This window comes from Triturus cristatus, chromosome 2_2, assembly GCF_964204655.1.
Source record: "Triturus cristatus chromosome 2_2, aTriCri1.1, whole genome shotgun sequence".
Taxonomy (NCBI): domain Eukaryota; kingdom Metazoa; phylum Chordata; class Amphibia; order Caudata; family Salamandridae; genus Triturus; species Triturus cristatus.
Genome location: NC_140582.1, coordinates 1,121,045,028 through 1,121,070,718, shown reverse-complemented (window position 1 = coordinate 1,121,070,718; position 25,691 = coordinate 1,121,045,028).

Sequence of the window (25,691 nt, the reverse complement as noted above, 5' to 3'; positions counted from 1 at the left end):
ACGCCTGCCATCAGACAGGCGGAAGGTACCGACGCCGTGCCGTTCATGAGGGGTGCCCGAATGTCAGCGCTGTTGGAGATTAATTGGTGGTGGTTGCGCGCTGCGGTGTCATCGTTTGGAAGCATTGGTGGAGTGTTGTTGCAGAGAGAGTGGATGAGATATTCTTCAGTGGCCTTGATCCAGCTGCGAGGGAGTGCGATGATGGCGGTGGTGTCTGGTGAGCAAGGTGAAGATGTCATGTTACCAATGATTGTCAGTCCAGGAGAGTCCGTTTCTGTGGCTGTAGTTGAAGTTCCTGCTGGCGGCGGTGATGTGCTCAAAGGTGTGTCCTGCTATGTGGCTTGTTAAGGTGACTTGCTGCTTGCGTCTGATGTATGGGGACCTTCCCCAGGAGGGGATAGTGTCCTGGTCACTGGTGTTGTCCAGGTGGAACTTGAGTTCACCGAGTAGGATGTCGTCGGTGGATGGGAGACCCTGGGGTGCAATGAGGTCTACAATGGTATTGGAGAATGGGGGGCTATCCCTGCACATGAGGGTACCACAGAGGATGTTCTTGGGCTTGGTCCGGATCTGGGAGTTGAGGTGGTCCATGGTCACCCTTGGGTCATTAGAGTGTGTGGTCAGTCGAAGTGTGCTTCTGTAGGTGATGGCAATGCCTCCTCCATGATGGTCGGGGTGCTCCTTGTGGGCAATACTGCAGCCGTCAGTGATGGAGATGGCGATGCCCGGTCCTGAGCAGAGGTTGGTACTGGCAGGCGAGGTGGCATCCAGGATTGATGGCGAGGAGGGTGCTGGCGTTTTAGGGGTGGAGTGTCCAAGAGGAAGGCTCCTTCGTGCAGATCGCGGTCCAGGGGCAGACGGACGCACACAGCATAGCCTATGGGTTGCCTTTGGCATGGGAGACGACAATTACAATGCAGGCAGTACATCATCAACAACGCAACTCTGAAAACACAGATGCCTTTAAATCGCATTTGATTACAACGCATTGTGAGGTCACTAATGGGGTACTTTAAAGTTTTTCAGGTGGGTATGGGTTTTGGATGTAAAATGTGAATATTGGGATGTGTGTTGGGGTAAGAAATGGAATTTGGGGTGTGTTTTGGGTAAAATATGGAATTTGGGGTGTGCATTTGGGTCAAATTTGATTTATGGGTGTGTTTGGGTTACAAAGGTTAGTTTTGGGTTGCACTCACCGAAGTGGGAATAGTGATTTTAATGTCTCCGCTATGCAACACCTAGAATAGAATGTGATGTTATGGCATGCGTCGCAACTACTTATGTGCCTTTGGCACATGGGTGGTGCGCCCGCTGTGCATGGGCGCACACGGCCGCCATTGAGAAGAGCTGGAGGGTTGGACAGCTGCGAGGTGGTAAATGCTGGAAAGAGCACTGGATGGGGCGTGGACGTGGGGATGTGTGTGTGAGCGGGTGTTGTAAAAATGTTTATGAGGGAAGTCTTACCTCGAGGCCGGTTCCTGTGTCTTCATAGCTCCTGCTCGCCCTCATCTGTATCCAGGAAAAGGAACTAGGCAGTCAGGCTCCCTCTCCTGAGTCAATCACAACTCTGCGATGCAGCGGTGGGATTGGTAATTGGAAATGGGACAAGTCATGGGCATGTTCTCCATGCAGGCTGTAATGCAGCCTGCATTGCAATAAGGGGAAGTGCACATGACTGCTTTGGGCGGACTGAGTGGGCCACCCAAACAGTCATTGCGCACTTGAGTGGGCATGCCAATCCGCCCATGCCCTGCTCAATGTCTGGAGCAGTCCTACCCACCCTCCCACCCCCTGAGGATACATAGCATGATTACATCAGTCAGTTATCCCTTGGTTTTCCCTTTTTAATCAGTTTTTTTGGCTTCTTTGAGCCTTTGCTTTCCACTTGCAGCCGCTGCTGCCAATGGGGCCCCACCCCTCTGACATTCCCAGTTTCCGCCTCCCAGCTGATCATTCCTCCCCCTCCCCTACTAAATGACGGTTGCGCCGCTGGCGCGCCCAAGGCATGCCTAAGGCAAGCTTGTCTGTGACCCGAACTCGACCAGCGCCAGGATACCTGGATCTCGAGATTCCCACTGCTACAGCACAGCCACCCTCCACGCACTCATCCCTGGAAAACTCAGAGACTGCCAACAGGCCTAGCCAAACACGACCCACGGCTAGTTCTTCTGCCTCCACTGCGCCAGACCTTAACCACCACTCCGGCCTCCAACACAGCTGACGCCAGCGACACCCTAAGATGCTTCCTCATCAATGTGCACTCCGTGCACACACACCCCGTGGCCCTACTCGCCGCCACAGATAACATCTGCACCCTCCTGGACCAAGGCCACTCTGCAGTCCTCATCCGACTCGACTTTTCACTGCCGTTTGACACCGTCTCCCACTGCACACTAGTTGCCAGACTACACGACACCGGCATACAAGGAACAGCCCTAGACTAGATCCGATCAGTTCTCACCGGAAGAAGCCAAAGGATTAGACTGTCACCCTTCCTCTCCGATCCTGCATAAATCACCTGCGTAGTCCCACAGGGGTCATCTCTGAACCCGACCCTTTTCAACATCTACATAGCCCCCCTCCCTGCCAACATCCGACAACACGGCCTCAACAGCGTATCAAATGCTGATGACACCCAGCTCATCCTCTCCCTCACCAAAGACCCCACCACCGCCAGACTCAACTTCCAGAAGGGTTTGCAAGACGTCACAGTCTGGATGACTGGATGACTGACAGCTGCCTGGAGCTCAACGCAGGAGCGCCTCTACCATTAACAGCTCCAAGGGTCGCAAGGAGCTCTTCTCACACAGGTCAGCAACGTGTTTCCATGCAACCTGCCAGACTTCACCACCAGGTACGGGCAATCGTAACATCTCAATATCTACCGCCACGGCTCATCAACTCCACAGCTTCTCCACATCCCACTCCAGGCTCCAGACGCAGGTCCAGCAAGGCATCCAGGCTCCAGACGCAGGTCCAGCGAGGCATCCAGGCTCAAGACACAGGTCCAGCGAGGCATCCAGGCTCCAGGCGCAGGTCGCAACGAGGCATCCAGGCTCCAGGCACAGGTCCAGCGAGGCATCCAGGCTCCAGGTGCAGGTGCATTGAGGCATCCAGGCTGCAGGCGCAGGTCCTGCAAGGCATCCAGTCTCCAGGCACAGGTCCAGCGAGGCATCAAGGCTCTCCTCCTGGTCATCCTGGATGTTGGCTGCCTTGCAGGGGTTGTTGATGTGTGCTGCACTTGGTCCTGGCTGCTCCATTCTGTCTTTTATTGTTTTGTATGCCTATTTTACATTGGAGGTTGACTGATAGGCTATTTTTTGCATTAGAGGCAAAAAAACTCGCGTTGGGCTGACTAACATGAGTTTTTTTGCCGCTAAGGGGCCTATCAGTGGTTATCGGCCGCTCACGCCGGATTTCCTATCGCTATTGCGCTGATGTTAGCGGCAGTTTTCACCGCCATTTCCTGTTACTATCACATTGTAGCGACGGCTTGTTAATACACCGCTATCATGGTGATAGTTTTCAGGGTTAGGCGACGATAAAAAAACTGCCGCTAACTGGTGTTTGCGATAGGTATCGCCGGTCCTTAACATTTTGAATACAAGTGTGTCACCACTTTAAAAAAAATAGAGTTGTCTGCGCACCGCCACTTTAAATGATTACTTTATGCTTTAAGCATGACACAATTTGAATGACACTTGCAGGAACAAAGACAAATTGTTCTAATTTGAGTACTCTGTATGTGTCTTAATTACTTAGTTTAATGTTAACATAATTTTCATAAACCTGTAATTTTTCATGTCGTTTTTAATGGAATGTTTCATTTTGCCTCTTAAATTGAACTCAATCTAGGCGTGGTTTTGTTTTTCGGGTTTATTAAGCGTTACTCAGTATGGAAATGTTGTTCATCAAAGTGCCACAATGACCTTGTTGAGAGGCTGGATGTTCTTTTATACTTTTGCTGATGATTTGTTTGTAGGAAATTAAAGGTGCCCTCCAAGTTTTTACTTTTTGACAAATGACTGTGCACTTGTGTTTGAAAAGACGCGTATCTGGTGGCAGCATCGATTATAAAGTAACAGAAAACTGTAGATTTTGGGGTACACAAATAAAACGAAGACATAAAAGTCATGTTTTTTTGTAAACACATCTGAATTGGTCCAATAAGGAATTTTTGGATGTCTTTAACACAGACGTTGCATGGCCCCCAGTTAGACATAGTTTAACTGTTTTGTGTTACCTTGTCACTGAAACCTTGCATATTTGACTGGACTTGAATAGGCAGAAAGTGGGTATTAAAATCTAAAATTGTTTCTAGAAGGGCCCACCAAAATATGTCTTGCCTGGGGCCCCAAAAACTCTTAAGATGGCGCTGATCTTTATTACTTGTGTTCGCACAGCTGCAGGAGGACGCACGCACAAAAGGGGCCACTCCTCGCCAAACGAGTAGCATTAATCTCCAAAAGCCGTTTTGTTCGGGCTACCAAAGTATAAAGGCGACTCGCCACATCCAGGGCCATTGGGATTGGTAAAAAGAGGACGACCAAATGATAGGGCATAAATGACTAAATGATGATGCAAGAAAAGGACATGTGTGCATCGATTTTGCTTACACCAAATGCAGTGGAAGAAGGCCGTGTTGCTTGCCACCTGTTCATTGGGGAGAGGATGTGGTCGGGCGGCTGCGCTGCCGCCTCTGGTGCAGGAAGTCAGGGTTCGAGCCTCGAGGTCGCGTCCACATCCTGTGATTCTGGGCAAATCACTTAATCTCCCCGTGCCTGAATGTGTAATGTAAATACGGTGCTATGTAAAGCGCTCCAATACCTTCGGTTCGAGTTCGCGCTATATAATTATGCAAAAAAAAAACATATGCAGTTGCTGTGATTTTATTGCGTCTGGCTCCAGCTCGTGGCGTGAACTGGTTGAGGGAAGGGAAGAGGTGATGTGCGGTGAACAGTGCAGTGCAGAGCACCACACATCAAGGTGCAAACTCTTGTTTCATAATTAACAGGTAAACCATCTCTATTTGAACCGTATGTTTTTTTAAACAAGCTTTATTGTTTTTTCTTATGCAAAACGTCCATTACATATTATACCTGGGAGCTCATAATGTTTTCATTGCAAAACTGTTCTCGTATACCAGTATTGTAACCCGGATAGAACATATATCAGAGCCTCACAGCCATCAACATTTGGGGTTCTTGACACAGGTTTCATTTTTACATCATCCCAATCTATGATCCTTTTATTCCAAAAACTATCCCCTCTCCCCCTTCACTCGGTGCTCTATTACGCCTGATGCACGAGTTCAATCAATTAATCAATCTGGGGGTTTATCAAGCACGTAAGGGTCTCAAGGCGCTGGTGTTGTCTAGCATTTTATTCACAGGCTGTATCTTTTAAACCTAGCACAAAAAATGGTCAGTTCTTTTGTTAAGTGGGTATAAGTGGGGTATACAGGCGGTAATGCTAAGGGCTAGGCTTCTCAAGGTCCATGCGGTCTGAGAGGCTAGTAGGCTGAGAGGGCAGCTCTTGCGTGGCTGGTTCATCCTTCGTTTTGAAGGATTCAAGTATCATGTCTGTGGCGGCCTGGAGTAGGCCACACTGGAACGCTACGCTGGCGCTGATATATACATGGTAAGCCGTTTATGGTTAGCCGGAAAAGACCCCGAGCGGTCTTCCGTGCCTTTATTTATGCCCTCGGGGCGAGCCCGCCTCGAGGGGTGGAGGATGCGTGCATTAGTGTATACATTGTAGTGTAGAGGCCGAGTGGCTCTCTACATCCCTCCAACATTTTAGACAGTGTCACTCACTTAACATTTTCACTCAAGGCAAGGGACACACACAGTCTCTGAGTCTTTGACTGGGAGCTGGGTTACTTCGCAACCTGGAGCCCGCTCCCCTGCTGGATACACCTCTCTCAGTCAGGCCCCGGGAACCATCATCTTCTCCTTGAGCTCGATGTTCCTGGTGACTCCCTGCGGCTTGCCCAGAGTCTCTTGGTGTTGTGCCTCCACTCCGCCTCGGCGATCCTCTATCCGGGGTGGCTAGCCATTCTTGGAGCCCCTCGCACTCTATTTCCGCTTCTTCGCTGCTTTGTTCCGCGGCCAGTTCTCCATAGATCTTTTCGAAGTATGACGCATTCCTGGTCACTCTCACATCACCTCGTCGGGCTGTAATCATTGTCCCTTTTGTTGATATGACGGTCCACACCTCTGGTTCAAAAGGGGTCCGGAATTTCCACCCCGGGTGTCTATCTTATACTATGACCTGATCTCCAGCCACTATGTGATGTTCTCGGGCAATTGTTCGTTTGTTCTCTTCGTCCTTGCACCGCGTCATCATCATGTGAGGGTGGGCTCCTCGACGGGTCAGTCGGTATTCCATCTCGCGGGGCTTCTTTAAACAAGAGATGGGCAGGTGCACACTTTGTCGTACAATGAGGTGTGTGTCGGTAGGCGTCAAGTAACTTGGTTAGCGCTGCTTCCACATCTTGGCCTTGTTCTACAGCAATCCGCAGGGCTCTGTTCAGCGTACGCATCAGCCTTTCTACGTCCCCATTCGCCTGTGGCCACAGAGGGGTTATCCGCCTGTGCTTGATCGCCCGCTTCGCCATGTATTCCTTATATTCTTGGCCTTGAAAGGGTGGCCCATTGTTTGACCGAATCACTTTCGGGTTCCCCAACATCGCAAAGGTTTTCTCTAGCGCCATCCTTATGTGTTGGAACGACGTAGATTCCACCACCTCCACCACCGGGAACTTTGTGTAATCGTCTACCAGTACCAGCATCTGTCTCCCATCCGGAAAACTGCCGAAAGCTACGCTCTCGTTGTACCATGGGCGGTGACATGGCTCCTCCGTGATAACTGGTGTTGACGGTGGATCACTTCCTGTGATTGTGCACGCTCGACACCGCCGTATTAGCTCCTCCACTTTTGTGTCCATAGCCGGGAACCACACCTTGTTCCTGAGACGTGCCTTGGTTTTCGCCATCCCCTGATGGCCTACGTGTGCCAGCTGCAGGCAACGTTCTTGCAGAGCTCTTGGGGCGACCACGAGATGGCCTCGTAGCACCGTGCCACACTCCCCAATGCTCAGCTCGTGACGAACTTGCCACATCTGCTGCTGTGCATGCTTCTCCTCCCCTGTGAGCGCCTGGTTATCTTCCAGGAACCTCTTTCAGTTGTGGGACACCAGGGCCGCCTTGACTTTGGTCAGAGTTTCATCTTGATCTGTGGCCTGTCCGACTTCTTCCAAAGTCATCGCATCCGGCCAGGCATCTCGACCGATCATTTGTACATAGGCGTCGGAGTACCTGACGTCCGTGGGGACACACGCCGGGGGAAGATCTTCGGGGTGCCGGAACAGGTAGTCCGCAGGGTTGTGGGCTCCTGGGCGTGAGAGTACCGTGAACCGGTACTGTTGCAGCTGTACTGCCCACCGTTCAATTCGGAGCGGAGCCAGCTGTGCCTCCAAACAGTGGGACTAGCGGTTTGTGGTCTGTAATCACGTTGAAATCCTGTCCAAACAAGTACAAATGGAAGTGTTGGCAGGCCCACTTAATCGCTAGAGCCTCTCTCTCAATCTGTGCGTACCTTGTTTCTGTATCCGATAGCGCCCTGCTGGCATATGCAACTGGTTTCCACGTGCCTTTCTCGTGCTCCTGAAACAGCACCGCTCCCAGACCCACTGGACTGGCGTCCACGACAAGCTCCGTCAGCCTTCCTGGGCGGAAGTACGCCATGACAGTCTTGTCTTACAGCGCCGCCTTGATCTTTCCGAATGCGGCATTGGCTTCCACTGTCCATGTCCAGGGCTGGTCGCTTCTCGTGAGGGCACGGAGGGGTTCGAATAATGCAGCTAGGTTTGGAATGAATCTTCCACAATACGTCGACATCCCAAGGAAACTTCTCACCTCAGTGGGTGACTTGGGGATGCTTGGCGACCGAAGGGCGAGTGCCTTCTTTGGGTCTACTTTCAGGCCTTCGCGTGTGAACGTGTAGCCAAAGAAATCGATGGACTCCTGATAGAAGACACACTTCTCTTTGTGCAGTGTGAGGCCATGGTCTCTAAGTCGTTCGAGTGTTGCTCTCAACTGGGCGTGGTGCTCTTCAAGTGTGCACAAGAATACGAGAATATCATCGCTTAGATTGATCACCCCGGTCAGGCCCAACAGGGTTTCTCTAATAGCGTTCTGAAATACCTCCGTCGCCGAAGATACTCAGAAAATGAGGCGCTTATATCTTCTGAGGCCCACATGTGTCGCGAAAGTCGTGATGTACCTACTGCTCGGTTACAGCTCCAATTGATGGTACCCCGCATTGAGGTCCAATTTCGAAAACCATTTAGCGCCGTTAAGGTCCGCCACTATGTCGTCCATAGTAGGTGTCACATGGCGCTCTCTCTTAACAGCTGCGTTAGGTAGCCTCATATCTACACACAGTCTGATGGCTCCCGGCTGTTTTGGCTTCGAGGCGACCACCAGCGGGGACACCCACGGCGTGGGACCAGTGACCTTCTCTATGATGTCCAGTGCCTCGAGCTTTGCCAACTCTGCCTCAACCTGGGGCCTCAAGTTGTAGGGTACTCTTCGGTGTCTGAGGGCTACTGGCCTGATTGTGTGGTCTATGTGGAGTCTGAATTGTTTTCCTTTCAGTTTCCCCAACCCCGTGAACAGCTTGGGGAACTCTCTCCAAAATGTCCTCAGCATGCGCATCGTGCACTTCGTTTGCGAAGAACACGAGATCTAAATCTTCGGCCGTGTGGCAGCTTAAGAGGGTGCCCTTCCTTCCCTCTGTCACGTGGAATCTGGCCGCGGTGGTGAGGGGGCCACTGGTGACTGTTGTCTCAAAAGTTCCTTTCAGGGGGAGGGGGTCGACTCCTCCGTATGCATATATCCTTGCTTTGATCGGTAGGAGAGGGGGGCGGTGTGCCAGCGCTTCGAATTGTTGGGAATCCATGACATTCACCGTCGCTCCAGTGTCAATGAGCGCTTGAATATCAGTGCCGAGTAACCTAACTGAGCACATGGGAGGCGGCCTCCGTCGAATCCCTGACTGTCCTACGAACGACACATAATATACCTCGTCGTCTTCATCTTCCAGGTCGAGGTTTTGGTGGTGCATCACCCCCTTTTCTGTCTCATCTGATTCAGCAATCGACAGTTGCTTGACTCTTTGCGTGAACCCCCTCGGTCTTCTTGGGGCAGGTCGTGGCTGGCTACTGCGGCATACCTTTGCGTAGCGGTTCATTCTCCCGCAGTGGGAGCACTCGCGCCCTTTTGCTCCGCACGTGGCCGTTGGGGGGTGATCTTCCCCGCAGTTTCCACAGGGCCTTTCAGGTGGCGGTCGTGCCCTGACTGGCGCGGGCGTAGGCCTTCTCCGGACAACGTCTACCCGTTCCTCTTTGATCAGAGGGGCCCTTGCGGTGCTCTGTACTGGGGGCGGTTTGTGAAGGGCGGCGGCCATCTCCTCTGCCCTGACATCCGAGAGTTCATGTGACCTGGCCAGCACCAGGATCTGGTCCAGTGTGATGCCCGGCTGGCGCAGTATCAGTTTCCTGAGCAAGGTTGACTTGCATCTGAGTATGATCTGATTCCTTATTTCTTCTCTTTGATCGGCAAATTCACATGTAGCTGCCAACTTCCGCAGGCGTGCGTGGAACATGTCAATGGATTCATCCCCTAACTGGAGGGAGCGTCGGAACTTGAATTTTTCAAAGTCCAGATTCAGCTGCGGATCGAAATGCCGATTGAGAGCCGCCACCTCGGCGCCGTAGTTGTCCGCGTTGCCTGTGTTAGGAAGGGACTCGAAGAGATCATATATTTCAGGTCCCCCGTAGAAGATTAGTAGGGAGCGCTTCACTGTCTCATCCGTTTCCCGGGTCCCAGTGAAATACTTATTGAGCTGTCCGACCCACGCCTTCCAACGTGGCGCCGCCGTGGCTGGATCCGCCAGTTCGCTGAATGGCGGGAGTGGGTTGGTTGTAGCGTGGTGGCGGCAAAGGTCTGCGGCCTGTCCTCCTCCTCCACCCTGGGCCACTTGTTGGGGCGGCAGGGCGTTGTTGCCAGCGGGTGGTGGGTTGCTCATTGTGGCAGGCAGTGGCACCTGAGCCTGGCGCTGTACACGCGGGTCAGCAGCTGCAGGCTGCAACGCGCGTGGTGGGCGTACTCACTCCGTCACACGACATCTTCTACCTCTGCTGGCGACTTCGGGCAGTCAGGAAGACAAGGTGCACTTCTACTGCAGGTGGACGTGATACAGCACCCGGAGGGCCTCCCAGCCCACAACTTGCCACTGCCAATGCTTGATGTGCAAAAAGAACTCGCTGCATCCAATGGTCGCCTGTGCAGCTCCCAGGGCTTGTCTTTGCCACTGCTTGTTGTGTGGGGGTCGGTATCACATGACTTAGCATCACCGGCCTCCCGCTTTCTCTTATTATCCTTCTCGTGTGCTGCTTGGCGCTTGGACGCGCACTCTCTGCTCTGGTTGCTCGTGGGCGGGCGCTCAGACGGCCACGTGGACGGCCCACCGCTTCGGCAAAGGCGTGTGTATCGGCCGCAGCCGGGGATTCCTCGAGGCAGCTCCTATGTAGCTGTCTCGGTCACACATGATGACGCGCCACGCCCTTGCAGCGCGTCCCCGACAGGGGTAGACGCGCGCGGGCTGCGCGGAGGAGCAGGACAGCAAGGATGCCTCCATAGAGGGGCACGGCCGGCCGAGGGCACCGGTGGCGATGGAGCGTCTCAGGTGGGCTCCGAGGACTCCGATGAAGCGTCTCGGGTGGGCTCCGAGGACGCCGATGGAGCGGCTCGGGTGGGCTCCGATGATGCCGCGGTGGCAGCGATATCGCTGGCGGCACGCAGCGGGACTTCCGGCCTCGTCGCCAATGTGGCGGCCTGGAGTAGGCCACACTGGAACGCTACGCTGGCGCTGATATATACACGGTAAGCCGTTTATGGCTAGCCGGAAAAGACCCCGAGCGGTCTTCCGTGCCTTTATTTATGCCCTTGTGGCGAGCCCGCCTCGAGGGGTGGAGGATGCGTGCATTAGTGTATACATTGTAGTGTAGAGGCCGAGTGGCTCTCTACAATGTCCTATTCCACAGAGATCGGTGTTTGCGAAGTCCTCTGTATTCCTCCCTTCAGAGTGCACCCCTTTCTGCTCGCTCCAGTGTATCACTACCTCCTGCCAACTCGTATTTGGTGGAGATGGAGATTTCCATCTTCTAGTTATTATTCTTTTGGCCAATAGTAGTGCAAGGTCAGCAAATCTCACCTGTACTTTATGCTTTTTGGGACTGTGATGGAGGCCTAGTAATCAGTTGTCTGGTGCATCACAATGCAGCCCCCCTGCTGTCGTTCTTATCGCGTTTATCAGGTATGCCCAGTAGATTGATAGCGCTAATTAAACCAGAATTGGTTCCATGGGATTGCTGGTGCTGCCGGGGCCCTTACAAAGCTGTCTGAAATTTGTGAGAAAGTTGTGAAAAGCAGCCGCCTTTTCATCATCACGGGTCTTGTGGATATCGCCTTCAGACGCATCAAGGGCCAGTTGAGAGCCTGCACCTACCGCTACCTGGGGTGGTCCCCCAGCACCGCAGCACTTCCTGTTTTATTGCGGGAGGTGGAGCCAGCCCTCCCAGCACCACAAAAGGACGCACTCTTTCCCGATGTGCAGGACACAGCAAGGGCCTGTTCAGAGCCCGCACTTACCACTACCTGGGGTCAGACTCAGTCCCCCAGCGCCGCAGCACTTCCTGTTTCGGTGTGGGAGGCAGAACCACCCCTTGCAGCACCACAAAAGGACGCACACTTTCCTGCTGCATGGAACGCAGCAAGGGCCGGTTCTGAGCCCGCATCTACCACTACCTGGGGTGGATCTCGGTCCCCCAGCGCTGCAGCACTTCCTGTTTCGGTACGGGAGGCTGAGCCAGCCCTCCCAGCACCACAGAAGGGCACACTCTTTCCCGCTGTGCAGGACGCACCAGGGCAAAGCCCAGGCCAAGGGAAGGCCCGTTCACGCTGGTCATTGACGTGAAGAGGCTGGGCCACCTCCCTATCCTGGGAGGAACAGCCCTTAGAGACTGGGTGCTGGAACAGGATATTCAAGGTACAGCTTTTCGCACAATGTTACTATCTGCCGTAATAAACAAAGGGGTCACCAAGTAATCAGGTTCCAGTTTGGCCCTAACATTAGGGGTGGCATTACAGAGGGTTGTTTGCTCGTAGTCTGGTATTGTTATGATTTAGAAGCCTTGATACTTTGCTACAATGTGGAAACGGACATGCGTCCCCAAACAGCAAGTCCTGCCCCAGCAGCTTGCCTTCTCAGTGCCTCCAACCTCAATTGATAAGATGCTACAGAGGGCCATTGGTCTCTTGGCAACACAAAGTGAACACACTGAGTGGCGGCTGTCCCTAACCCGACCTTCATTTCCCCGTGTCTGGTATGGTCTCCCCACAATCTATCCTTATACCAGAACCCACCTCTCAAACTCCACAGCCTGTTGACAATGTAAAGGTGAGAGAACCACCAACAGTTCATTCGCGCAAAGGGGTTATCGACACTGGACCTGCCAAAAATGGGAAACCTAAACAAACAAGTAGAACGGGAGCAAAGAGAAAGAAGCTCAATGATGGGACGCCCGATATTGGAGGAAACCTGGAGGAAATGAATATGAATATGGGCAATATAAACAACGTACGAGTGTTTGTGGATTACCCATTATGGGTAAAGAACTTTGGTGGTGGACTTACAGGCCCAATTTAGATCTATTGTAAAAGAAGAGCTTAGTTCCTTTGTAGCACGGGTAGATAAACTGACAGAATCATTTGAGTCCTTGGTGGGAAGGTCGGTCTCAACCACAGGGAAAGGAACAGATGTTAGCTGCCAGGCTGATGTTGATGCCCAAGCACCCCGAACCAGGTCAGAACTCCATTTCCCCAAATTCTATCTCTACCTCCGACCTAAATAGGGTCGAATGCGAAAATAGGAGTAGAGATATGGTACATTTAAGCATGGCAACCAAGAAAATTACGTGAACCTGCTCGGGCCTAGGCACAGCGGGGAGAGGGCCGGAAAAGAGCCCAGTAACGAGGCTAGGGGAGAGACTATCGATCTGCCTTCTATTAACCCATCTCGCGTCATGTCCGTACGTTACTTTTTTAGCAGGTGTACCTGAGCCTAATCAAGGGCAGACGGAAACACATCTTGTATTGAAGAACAAATGCATGTTTTGGTTCGCAAGGTGGAGGCAATTCGCTTATGAGAATGCAGGAGAGATTCTCATGACTCATAGGTTTAGGTGGGTGAGAAACAGATCTAAAGGTGTGCAAGGGGATTGCATTGTGATACATTTAAAAAAAACAATGATTGTCCAAACCTTTCTATGTTCAAACTGTCATAGTCAAGATGAGGGAACAAGGTCTCTACCACTGGGGTACTTCTATATTCCACACCAAGCACCAGTTACCAGTGCGCATAAGAGCCATGGACAGGGGCTGTAGAAACAGAATCACCAGCACATGAAACAGTGGCACCAACCCCTCAGACCTCTATTTTATATTATACCCAGAGCAAATAGATATGGGGTCTTAGAAGTGGTTGATTGACTCACAGCAATGCAGTACCCCGAACAGGCAGCCAAATACCATGAGGAATCCAGGAAGTTGGCCATTTTAAACAGGAAATTTTACTGCACAAGCACCAAGTTTGGGCTAGTGGTTGGTGGTTTGAAGGAGTCCCCTATCATATCCCTACCAGGTGGGGACAGAAAGACAAGTTGTGCAGGCTATTCTGCTGTGGGGCAGTTGCACAATGAAACTTTTATGAGCCCAAAAACACAGTATTGTTACAAACCGGACCTCAAGCTAAAGCCCTCGTATTCTCCGTAGACTCCAACCCTGCAGTGCTCGTAGCTGAAAGTAGCAAGGTTCCTAATAAAACTCTGGTGATTAGACCAAGTGACCAACAGAGTGAATACACGCCACTCAACGATAATCCTAGGTTACCTACGCCTGATAATCACCGAGACCTACTAAAGTTAAGGGTCTTAGCCTGGAATGTTGTGGGTCTTAGAAATAAACTGGATAATCCTGACTGGGGGGCCTTTGTGGACCAATATGGCATTTGTATGTTCTAGGAAACCTGGGATAGGGAGGGGGCACAGCGGTTGGGTTTTGCGTCTTTTAGTATAGCCACAACCACAAGGAGTAAGGGTAGTCTCTCTGGCGGTCTCTGTATATGGCTTGGGTCCCATCTGGGCTGTTCAGTTAAGCAGCTGGAGTGTTTTCTAATGACGTTTAGTGCATTTGCCTGACATTTACATCTAAGGTCAGAATTGCTCTAGTCAATGTCTACTCCAGGCCTGTAAGCAACAGTCTTGAATCACCGACCTTTGCCCAATTGGAAGCTTACATATCTACCATCCCCAGTAATCATTAGATGGGTATTGGTGGTGATTTTAACTGCCAGTTTGTGCCCCTGAATGATTTTAATGGAGGAATCCCCAGGGAAGAAGATCTACACTGGGCTTTTCCAGAGGCAAGCATCCCACCAACCAGGGCCTGGACACCGTTGGTGCTCCAGATTAAATCCTTCACCTTGAACCACTCCCTTAGGGCATGTAATGGCCGAACCATATCAGATACTAGAGGGAAACATACTTTTAAACGACCTGGACCCTCCTCCATCATAGACTACATCCTGGTAGATATCAGGATGTGGCACCGGGTGGTGGACTTTGTTGTCTCAACCTGACACGATAGTGATCATAATGCCCTGATCATGGAGGTGGAACTGTAGATTAGTGAGGAAGTATCCGGTTTAAATACACAGCCAGATGATAGATTAGTTTTGTCCAATAACAAAAGAAGAGTCGGGTGGTCAGCTATACAGCAATCAAGTGTTAAAATGGCTTCACTGTATGATACAGTTATTTCATGTTTAGTGACAGCGGAACAGTTTATTTCTAGTGATGGTACTTTTACCTCCCTTGCGCGAGTCACAGAGACCCATGAGAAGCTGACATCTCCTCTGGCTGGTATATTTTTTCCATTGTCACTTTCTAGTGGGTGCAAAAAGGCCAAACACCCTTGGTTTAAGGATAGTTGTCAAAGAGCCAAGCTAGCCCAGTTAGAGGTAATCAAATATAAGGATAGACCCCTAATTAGAGCAAAGAGGGCGCCGTATAGAGTCGGCTTCACTGAAGCTAAAAAAGTGTGGGAGCTAGACAAGTGGGATTCCTTGAAGCAGGCCCTTTCCGTTCATGACATGAAGGCTTTCTGGTGTATAGTCAACACAAGTAGTAGGGAAGAGAAGCAGGCTATTGGACCAAATATTACAGCTGATAAATGGAAACAACATTTTGAGGCCCTGTGCCTAAGGTTGGAGTACGAGGGCAACATTACAGCTAAAGATATCGCTCCACTGCAGAATATCTGCTCTGAGGCCCCTCAGACAACTCTCATAGAGATAACGACTGCCTTAAGCAAAATTGCCCCTTCCAAAGCACCCGGTCTTGATAAGATCCCAAGGGACCTCTTCCACACTGTGTCCACCATTTAAGGCCCTCATCTGTGGATCCTGTTGAATGCTATACTGCAATGTGGGCCGGTGCAGATATTCTGCCAGTCCATTAAAAGGTTTCACTGCTTCTCCCCTTCAACTACAGGCCCATAAGCCTAATTGATGTTAGCCAGAAAATCTTTGCCAGGATTTTGTTGGCCCGTCTTCAAACCCAGATGAACGAATTCAAAAAGTTGAGCCCATTACAAGCTGGCTTTAGGAAAAATACCGCCACCTTAGACCAAATATTCAGGCTACAACTCATATACTGAAAAACTGTGACTATTGAGGATGGCAGCCTCTATTTCGTGGATTTAAAATAAATCTCTGTTCGATCTCGTACCAAGAGGTAAACTGTGGCCTGTTCTAAGTGATCTGCGGGTGCCATTCTATCTCTGTCATATGCTTAGGTGTTTGTATGAAGGAGCCTAAGCTCCAATCAGGTTTGGCAAACATGGTGATCTCACCTCACCTATAACTATAGATAGAGGGGTAAGGCCGGGCGGTGTGCTTGCTCCCACCCTCTTTTGCCTATTTATATATGCACTCATAGATGCATTGAATGTGGGGAAGGATAACGATGCACCCAAGCTATCAAGTAGAAAAATACCGGCAATGATGTTTTCCAACGATACTCTATTGCTCTCAAAGCTACCGATGGACATAAAGAGAATCCTCGGCAACTTCTAAGCCTTCTGTGACAGTAGGTGACTCAAGATTAATTGTTTAAAGACCAAATATATGGTCTTTAACCCAATGAACTCTACTCGTCCCAATCCGAGCCTGCAAATCATTTCATTGGAGAGAGTGTCTATATTTGAGTATCTTGGGGTCACTTTAACCCAAAAAATGGACTGGGAGGCCAAAATTAATCAAACTAGATTGAAGTTAGCGCAGAACACAGGAGGGTTGATCTAGCTATTTAGGAACTCTTCTTACAAACCTATCGGACCAATAGTTGAAATGTTCTGCAATGTAAGGGGCTGAACTTTGGGGTAATAGTTATTTAAGAAACATTATTAAGTCTCAGAACTCTTTTGTCAGGCAGCTATTTGGTCTCCCTCTCAGCTCTCCCCTCACACTGCTTTGCCTGGATATGGGTATAAGGCCAATTGCTGCCGAAATTGCTCTTAGACCCCTAATCTTCTGGCGCCTACAATGGGTAACCCCGGAATTGGCTGTGTATAGGGATGAGCTAAAGGAGATGTTGGGCCTGCATGGTGCTGGGAAGCTGCCGTGGCTAGCACATGTTAAGGAATCATTTCTGAACATGGGCAGAGTGAGTCTATGGCACTATCCCGTGGAAGCTTGCACAACAGTTTCCAGAAAGAAACTGGTTCAGAGCTACAGGGAGGACACATTTTCCCGTATACAGGGGTGTTCAGCAACAGGTCCATTAACGGCTGCGTTTTTAAGAAAAAAAGATCACTACAGCCTAGAGTCTGCCCTGGATGAGATACAACCACGTTAGCCAGGAAACTGTGGGCCATATGTAGGAAACACTTTTGCGATCGCAAACACTGCGAATCGCAAGAATCTTGGTGTTTGCGATCGCAAAACTGACTGCACCTATGTAGGAGAGGTGTCTGCCGCAAAAAGGAGCGATTCGCTAATTTAGCGATTAGCAATTAAGCGTAAAGCTCAGTTTGCGAATAATCTAGCGTAATCGCAGTCTGCGTCACAGTAATTGCGGGAATCGCAATTACCGACATCGCAAATTGCGTATTCGCTAAATCAGATGTTCAGAAAAATCGCTAATAGCGATTCCTCAATAATCGCAGTTTAGCACTTCTCAATTACCACCAACTCTGAGCAGGTGGTAACCAAGTGCAACCTATTTAAACAGGCCCACAATGCCACAGGGACTTCACACCATGGCCGGGCTGTACGTGATAGCCAGAAGGCTGCGAATGAGGGATGCCATGCAGAGAAGGAGACGCCAGGAAAGGATCTACAGAACACGCATCACCCTCTTCCAACTGACCGATGAGGAGATCCATGTGAACTACAGGCTGCACTCACACAGCATCCTGGATTTAATAGAGGAGCTGACACCAATACTTCAACACCCCACACGCAGGGCACACTCCATTCACACACCAGACTGCAGTGGCTGGTGAGACTTTAGGCGGACGGTGCTTCCGATACTACGGAACCGTAAGTAGCGAGGCTGAGTGCACTGGTTATACCTTACACGCCTACCACCACGAGATCCTTGCTTGAGTGCGTGTCTTGAATAGTTTATTATTAACAATAGACTTAATATTCGACTACGAATAAGCGTGTTACGTTGTACTGCCTTCCTTGAACATTGTCCTTCAACTACGCTGAGTGTGCGTGTTTGATACGGTTCTGATACCATAAACTGCTATTTACTGCATTTCCTTGCACGTTGCACCTCTGAGGCTGGTCGTATGTGTGCTTTGTTTGCGGCCAGGCGATTGGTTCCCGTTATCGAACACCACTTGCCACACCAATATGTGAGCGATTCAATTTCTTGGTGGGTCCTTCTGTGCCAAGTCTTAGCTACACAGGTTCCGGGCCTTTTAAATACTCAGCTGTGTGTCGCTTCCCAGGGTACACCATTACACCTTAGGGGCCAAACAACTCTGACTTGGCGACCGCATGCAGCTTTTCGTGTATATTCTGACTGTCCTGTGTCTCCTTTGCTTTATTTACTGTAGGACACTAAAATTAGTGCTCTCTCACCCCGGCCTTGAATACAGCACAGCCTAGGAGGGTGAGTTCTACAAATTACTCATGACCAATTAACCCAGTTTTACTTGCACTGGTCTCAGAGTTGATTGATTATTTCTGTTCTGCCCTTAGCCCTTAACATGTCCTCCAAACATCGCTCAGTATCCATGCATGTCACGGTTGTTTATTTCTTGACACCACCTATTGTCTGGAATTAACCTGATATCTCGGTTGAGTTGTTGTTTTTTATGCTTCTACTTGTTATTTTTCTTTCTCCGCAGGTGTGCTCTTTTATCCACGGAACCACACATTTTTAGGGTGCTGTATGTGTGTCCACCAGTGTTACCTCTTAGAGGCTGTGGGCACCACCAAAAAGGTGTAGGTAGCCGTATTATTTTACCGGTCCTGAAGAATTGCCATTTAATATACTTTAAGGCAAGAAACATGTTGACCTATTGATCCCCCTAGCACATCCACTCACATAACTTAAGGTGAGAAATGTGCGGATTATCTTTGGTTTTAATCAGGATGGTGACCATGCTTTATTAAAATTGTTTAGTGGATCACCTACCCCTGTTTTAATACACTCACTCTCACCTCATTTGCACCTACACTCACTATTGTAATTAACTCTCTCCCCCCACACACACCTCACTCATCGGCGTTGGAAATAAAGATCTCCGCTAGGAAGGCCCCATTGGGTGCCTGATCGGGCATTGCACCTGCCGGCCCGATAAGGAGCAAAGACCCGGTGATGAAGCAAGACACCCGCTTGTTGGGTGTGTGAGGGTCTTTTTTTCCAATAAGGAGTAAACTTGACTCCTGTCTCTCACATCAAATTCCTCAACATCACCATGGTACCCTTTAGTGACTCTAACACACCCTGCGTTTACTTTAGGAACTGCATATCCTTTGTTTTCACACTCCATTCCCACCCATGTGCAGGTGCTGTGCTCACTGCACCTCCTGGCATCAGGGAGTTTTCAGAGGGTCATTGCCACAGCAGGAGGTGTCTCGCAAAGTGCACTGTTGCGCTTCCTCCACGCTTTCTTGGATGCAATGGTACAGAGGCTGCATCACCACATACAATTTCCTAGCACACCACAGGCACTAGATCAGAACAAGCAGGATTTCTACCAAATTGCACAATTCCCCCATGTCATTGGCTGCGTAGATGGGACCCATGTCGCAATCTCTCCCCCATCCCATAATGAGTATGTATTTCGCAACAGGAAGTCATATCATTCCCTGAACGTCCAGGTAGTGTGCAATGCCCAACATATAATCACTGATATTGTGGCCAAATACCCTGGAAGCACACACAACTCATTTATGTTTCGCCACTGTGCATTACATCGCAGACTCACAAATGGTGACTTTGGAGAGGGCTACCTGCTAGGTAAATGCATGCCAAACACACACAGTGGCAGTAGAGTGATGCAGTGGCAGGACACTATTGACCCTGAATCTGCTTATGCCCCGCAGGTGACAGTGCGTATGCTGTACGAGACTACATCCTCACACCGTACCTGAATCCAGCTACTGTGGGTGAAAGGAGGTACAACAGCGCACACAGAGCCACACGCTGTGCCATTGAGAGGACCTTTGGAATCCTAAAGAGCCATTTTCGATGCCTCCATAAGAGTGGAGGAGCGCTACAGTACAGCCCGGAGACATGTTGCAAAATTGTGGTTGCCTGTGCTATGCTACACAACATCGCTACCAAAAAAGGAACCCCAGTGGACCTGACAGACTCTGAATCATCAGATGAGGATGGACCAGCACCACATCGCGGTCCAGCAGGTGGTGATGGTGCTGCTGCCGGACGCATGAGACGAGATGAGATGATACAAAACTACTTCGAAGTGAGTAAAGAGGACACAATGCGACTGATTTTTTTCTAACAGGGATGTTTATTTCCTTATCTTCAGGAATAAAGGTATCATGCATTGTGACTTTATAGTCCCTGCATGCACTTGTTTGTGTCACAGTGCACTAACTACCATCAGCCACTGAGTCATCATTGACTGTGTTGCGTCACACATGGCCATTAGTCCCTTGTGTCCCTTCACCTCCTCCGTGCACGGCCTGTTGAGCCTCGCTGTGCCTGCGCACTGCCCTCCCTGGAGTCATCATCCACTCTGCCCTGGCGTGCACTCCGGCGTCTGTCCTGTGGGATTGGGGGAGTGATGCTTCTCCTGCTTGATTGTTCATCAGTGTCCATGGCACCAAGTGTGCCTATGCCACCTGTGGCAGTTGCGCGCATCTGGTCCACCACATGTGTAACTTGCACCAGGACCCTGCCAACATCCTGGCAGCAGTGGGCCATCTCGTGCTGCATGCTGACACATCTTCTGGCCAGCAGGGATGTGGCGGTTGACTGGCGGTTCACTGCCCTGGTGTATAGGTCCAGCCGTGTGTGTAGGCGATGTCTCTCCCGGCGCCGGGCTGCCCTGTCCCTCACGATCTCCCTGCACAGGCCCTCCAATGCACCAGTCATGGCCATTACACCTGCGCGCAACTCGGTCATGTTGTGGTTATGTGCAGCCATTTGCCGTTGGATTGACCGTATCCCCTTTACTTGCAGGCGCTGTTGCTTGAGCATGCTACCCTCAAGGCCCGAGGACACCGTGTCCTCTTCACCAGGAGCAGTGCTGGTGGACGGGCCTGCCCTGCGTCTCATCCCTCTCCCTACTCTGGAGTGTTCAGGGGACTGTGGTTGGTGCTGTTCTGCACGCTGCCTGTGCACTGGCTGTTGCTCCTCTGCTGTGTCTGGTGCCTCGGCCTCCAACAGTGGTAGTGGTGGTACAACATTGCGGCGCCTGCATGGTGCTGCGCCTGCAGTTCTGGCTTCGCCCTGCTCCTCCTGGCCTGCCTCGTCCTCCATCTCAGCTGTTGCCTTGCATTCTGCCTCACTATCCTGTGTTGGTGGTGGTGCTGTGGATTGAATGGCACACATTAGTTCTGTGTCCTGTGTGGCATTTGTAATGCATTAGTTTTACACAATAATTTCACATGGTTACTATCTGTTTTTGTCACTATCTGCATGATGGAGTCCTCCCTATTTCACCTGGCTGTGTCTCACTGGCACAGTTATCAGTGCATGTGACTACGTCTCCCATAATGCATTTCTGGGTGTGCTGTGTGACATGTACTGGAGTTGCAGTCAGGTTGCCTTATGGGGGTTGGGGGTGGGTTGGGGATGTATCAGGGTGTTTTGGCATGCATCTTACCTTGTCTGGTGTCTGTGTGTTCTGAGCTGTCCAGGTCAGCCACTCCACTCACACTCTCAGGCTGCAGTGTGCCCTCCACCAGCTCCTCCAGGGTCGTTGGTTCTGTTGCAGTGGAAGGCCCCCCCCGTTTTATTTGGCCTCTGCAAGTCTTGTGGCCACCCTCTCCTTTGACCTCTGCCGCATGTCATACCACCTTTTTCGTAGGTCCTCGACACTGCGTTGTGTGACACCAATGGCATTGACTTTCTCTTGGATGTCACTCCATATCTTGCGCTTTCTGGCCTCTGGAACTCGTAGGGAACTCTTCCCAAAAAGGAGATCATGGCTGTTGACAACCTCCTGTGTGAGGACCTCCAGCTCCCTGTCACTGAATTTATGTTTCCTCTTCCTTGCTGGTTCATCATGCTGCTTCTCAGGCCCCTGGGACTCCATTTGGGTGGTTTCCAAAAGCTGTGCAAAACTGTTCTCCTCTCCACACAGGCTCTGACACAGCTACTGGCTCACTCACAGCTGCAGGCAATCAGGTGCAGCATGGGCAGTCACACTTCCTGAGTGTGATGTCATCATTCTGCACCTGAATTGCAGATTCCCGTTTTTGCGATTCCCTATTTGCGATTTCGCAATTAAGGAATCGCAATTTGGGTAATCGCAAAAATATTCTGCGATTTTTAGGGAATCGCTAAATAATAGCGAAATCATACCTACATCGGAATTTGCGATTCCGATATTGCGATTCGCTAAAAAACGCAATTTCAGAATCGCAAATTCGGTTCTACCTACATATGGCCTTGTATATTTAATTTAAGCACAGGGTTCTCCCGCTGGACGCTTTTTCCAGCAAATGGGCAGGTACACTCTCTCTAGGCTGTCCGGCATGTAACAATGCAGAGGAATCAGGTTTGCATGTTTTCGTCTTCTGTCCTGGCATTAGAAAATCTAGACCCCGCTGGTTGAACCAACTTTGTAGAAAATTGGGGACCAATCACTGTGTAGAGGCATTTAGGCTGCTGAAATACAATACTTCATCCCCAATCGTATTTGCTGTGTCACACTTCCTACTTTTCATGTGGTGTGTGCACAGGTCACTTTTGAAAATTATTATACAGGGTAAAGCTGACAAAACCTTTTTTATTTTTTAACTGGGGTATTTCCATTTTTAAACTACATTTTTTACATTTGATTTTATAGAGGGATTTTTTAGTATTTTATTATTACGAAATGTATCAGCTCTATCTCTGACCAATAACTGTATTTTTTATTCATCTGTTACTTTGTATGTGCTGCTATGCATTTTGTCCATATGTTGGGGTGTGGGCTAACAGTGAAAATTTTTAATTTTAACCTCGGACTCTGGGGCTTCGAGTTCATGCATTTTTATTTATTGTTAGTTGAATGCACTTGCACTTTTATGGTCTATTGACCGCAATAAAGTATTTTGAGTAGAATTGATAGTGCTTGGCACGCCCACATCATGTGTATCAGGTTTGCGTCTGGGTCTACACACCTCGGGCACTTTGCTGGCATTCCAGGAAACATGCAATGTAGACTATGTGGTGTTAGGTATGCTTCAAAAATAGGATGAATTTGAATCTAGTGTTAGGGGATTTTTTTGGGGGTAAGCTAATATTTCGTGCCATTCTCTATCTTAGAGTTCCCTGCCCAGGTCCAACTCCATTTTCCACATAAGCGTGCCAGGGCTATCCCGGAATGTGTACTTATGCCCATGTAAATCCAGCGGATGAGGTGTCTGCTATTTACCATCAGGTAGAGAGAATATAGGAGCTTTTGGGTGAGGTATATGTTCCCTGCTTGAACCAGTGAATGCAAGCATATCAGGTAATGTGTGTGTGCAGGAGGAACAATGAGTCAGAGGAGCATTGTTTGTGGATGAAGTCTGTGTAACCACAGAGCAACATCCCTGTTCCATACAGTGCCCCCACCAAATTCACTCCTGCCTGTTTCCATCCACTCAATAGAGTAACTCTTTTTGTGTACTTTAGAGCTTCTTTCCAGTATATAATGGCTATCTTTAACAGTAGTGGTGCTGTTTTGAGATCTGTGTTAGCTGAAGCAATAGTGTGTGAAGCGTACCACGAGCAAGTCTTTCCGGGGTGTACCCTATTTTGTGCAGATTATGGCTAGCTATCCAGTATGACAGCCACAGTAGTTGGCTCGCAAAGCAATAGGCTTGGAGATTAGGTGGTAGTTGCAGCTTTGCTAATCCGACCTGTCTACGACTGTTTCCCCATATCAGTTCTGTCAGTAGTGTATTTAAGGTTATCAAGCAGTGAGGTGTGATTATTATAGGCAAACTAGTGAAGTAGTGTAACAGTCTTGGGTGCATCAGCATTTTTGATATAGCAATGCTTCCGGCTACTGATAGAGGAAGGGAGATCCAGAAAGATACTTGTGCTCGCAATGGGATTGCTTATACTAGGTTTCCCTCTAGGATATCTTGGAGGATCTATATATTTGTATCCCCAAGTATTTAAAGGTGTGGGGTGCAACCTGAAGTTCCAGATCTCCGAATGGGATCGAAGAGTGCTGTGGGTTGTTCCTAAAGAAGAATGCATGCGACTTAGTTGCATTAACTGTTAGCCCCGAAATACCTTCGAATTGAGCGAACACATTAACTATGGGACGCAAGCCGTCTTTAAGCCTCTGTCTGTATATTATTATGTAATCTGCATAAAGAGATAGTACATGATTTATGCGTCTTATGCAGATACTGTTATTCACTTCTTCCTGACATTGCCAGTGGTTTGAGCGATAGTACAAATAGTATAGGTGATAGTGGTAACCTTTGCCTTGCTCCCCTGTGTATATTGTAAGTCTGTGATATGTGTATGCCTGTGCGTACGATGGCAGTGGGTGCCGTGTATAGTAATTTTATCCATTGCAGGTATTTGGGAGGTATTCCAAATTTTTGAAGGGCTTTTAACATCAATTACCAGCTGTGGGTGTCAAATGCTTGCCACAAGTCTAAGGAGATACAGCCGGCATTTGGGAGTTCCTCTGGGGAGCCATCCATTACCTGGTCTGGTCTTCTTATGTTCAAAGATGTAAATGCATGCCAAACACACACAGTGGCAGTAGAGTGATGCAGTGGCAGGACACTATTGACCCTGAATCTGCTTATGCCCCGCAGGTGACAGTGCGTATGCTGTACGAGACTACATCCTCACACCGTACCTGAATCCAGCTACTGTAGGTGAAAGGAGGTACAACAGCGCACACAGAGCCACACGCTGTGCCATTGAGAGGACCTTTGGAATCCTAAAGAGCCATTTTCGATGCCTCCATAAGAGTGGAGGAGCGCTACAGTACAGCCCGGAGACATGTTGCAAAATTGTGGTTGCCTGTGCTATGCTACACAACATCGCTACCAAAAAAGGAACCCCAGTGGACCTGACAGACTCTGAATCATCAGATGAGGATGGACCAGCACCACATCGCGGTCCAGCAGGTGGTGATGGTGCTGCTGCCGGACGCATGAGACGAGATGAGATGATACAAAACTACTTCGAAGTGAGTAAAGAGGACACAATGCGACTGATTTTTTTCTAACAGGGATGTTTATTTCCTTATCTTCAGGAATAAAGGTATCATGCATTGTGACTTTATAGTCCCTGCATGCACTTGTTTGTGTCACAGTGCACTAACTACCATCAGCCACTGAGTCATCATTGACTGTGTTGCGTCACACATGGCCATTAGTCCCTTGTGTCCCTTCATCTCCTCCGTGCACGGCCTGTTGAGCCTCGCTGTGCCTGCGCACTGCCCTCCCTGGAGTCATCATCCACTCTGCCCTTGCGTGCACTCCGGCGTCTGTCCTGTGGGATTGGGGGAGTGATGCTTCTCCTGCTTGATTGTTCATCAGTGTCCATGGCACCAAGTGTGCCTATGCCACCTGTGGCAGTTGCGCGCATCTGGTCCACCACATGTGTAACTTGCACCAGGACCCTGCCAACATCCTGGCAGCAGTGGGCCATCTCGTGCTGCATGCTGACACATCTTCTGGCCAGCAGGGATGTGGCGGTTGACTGGCGGTTCACTGCCCTGGTGTATAGGTCCAGCCGTGTGTGTAGGCGATGTCTCTCCCGGCGCCGGGCTGCCCTGTCCCTCACGATCTCCCTGCACAGGCCCTCCAATGCACCAGTCATGGCCATTACACCTGCGCGCAACTCGGTC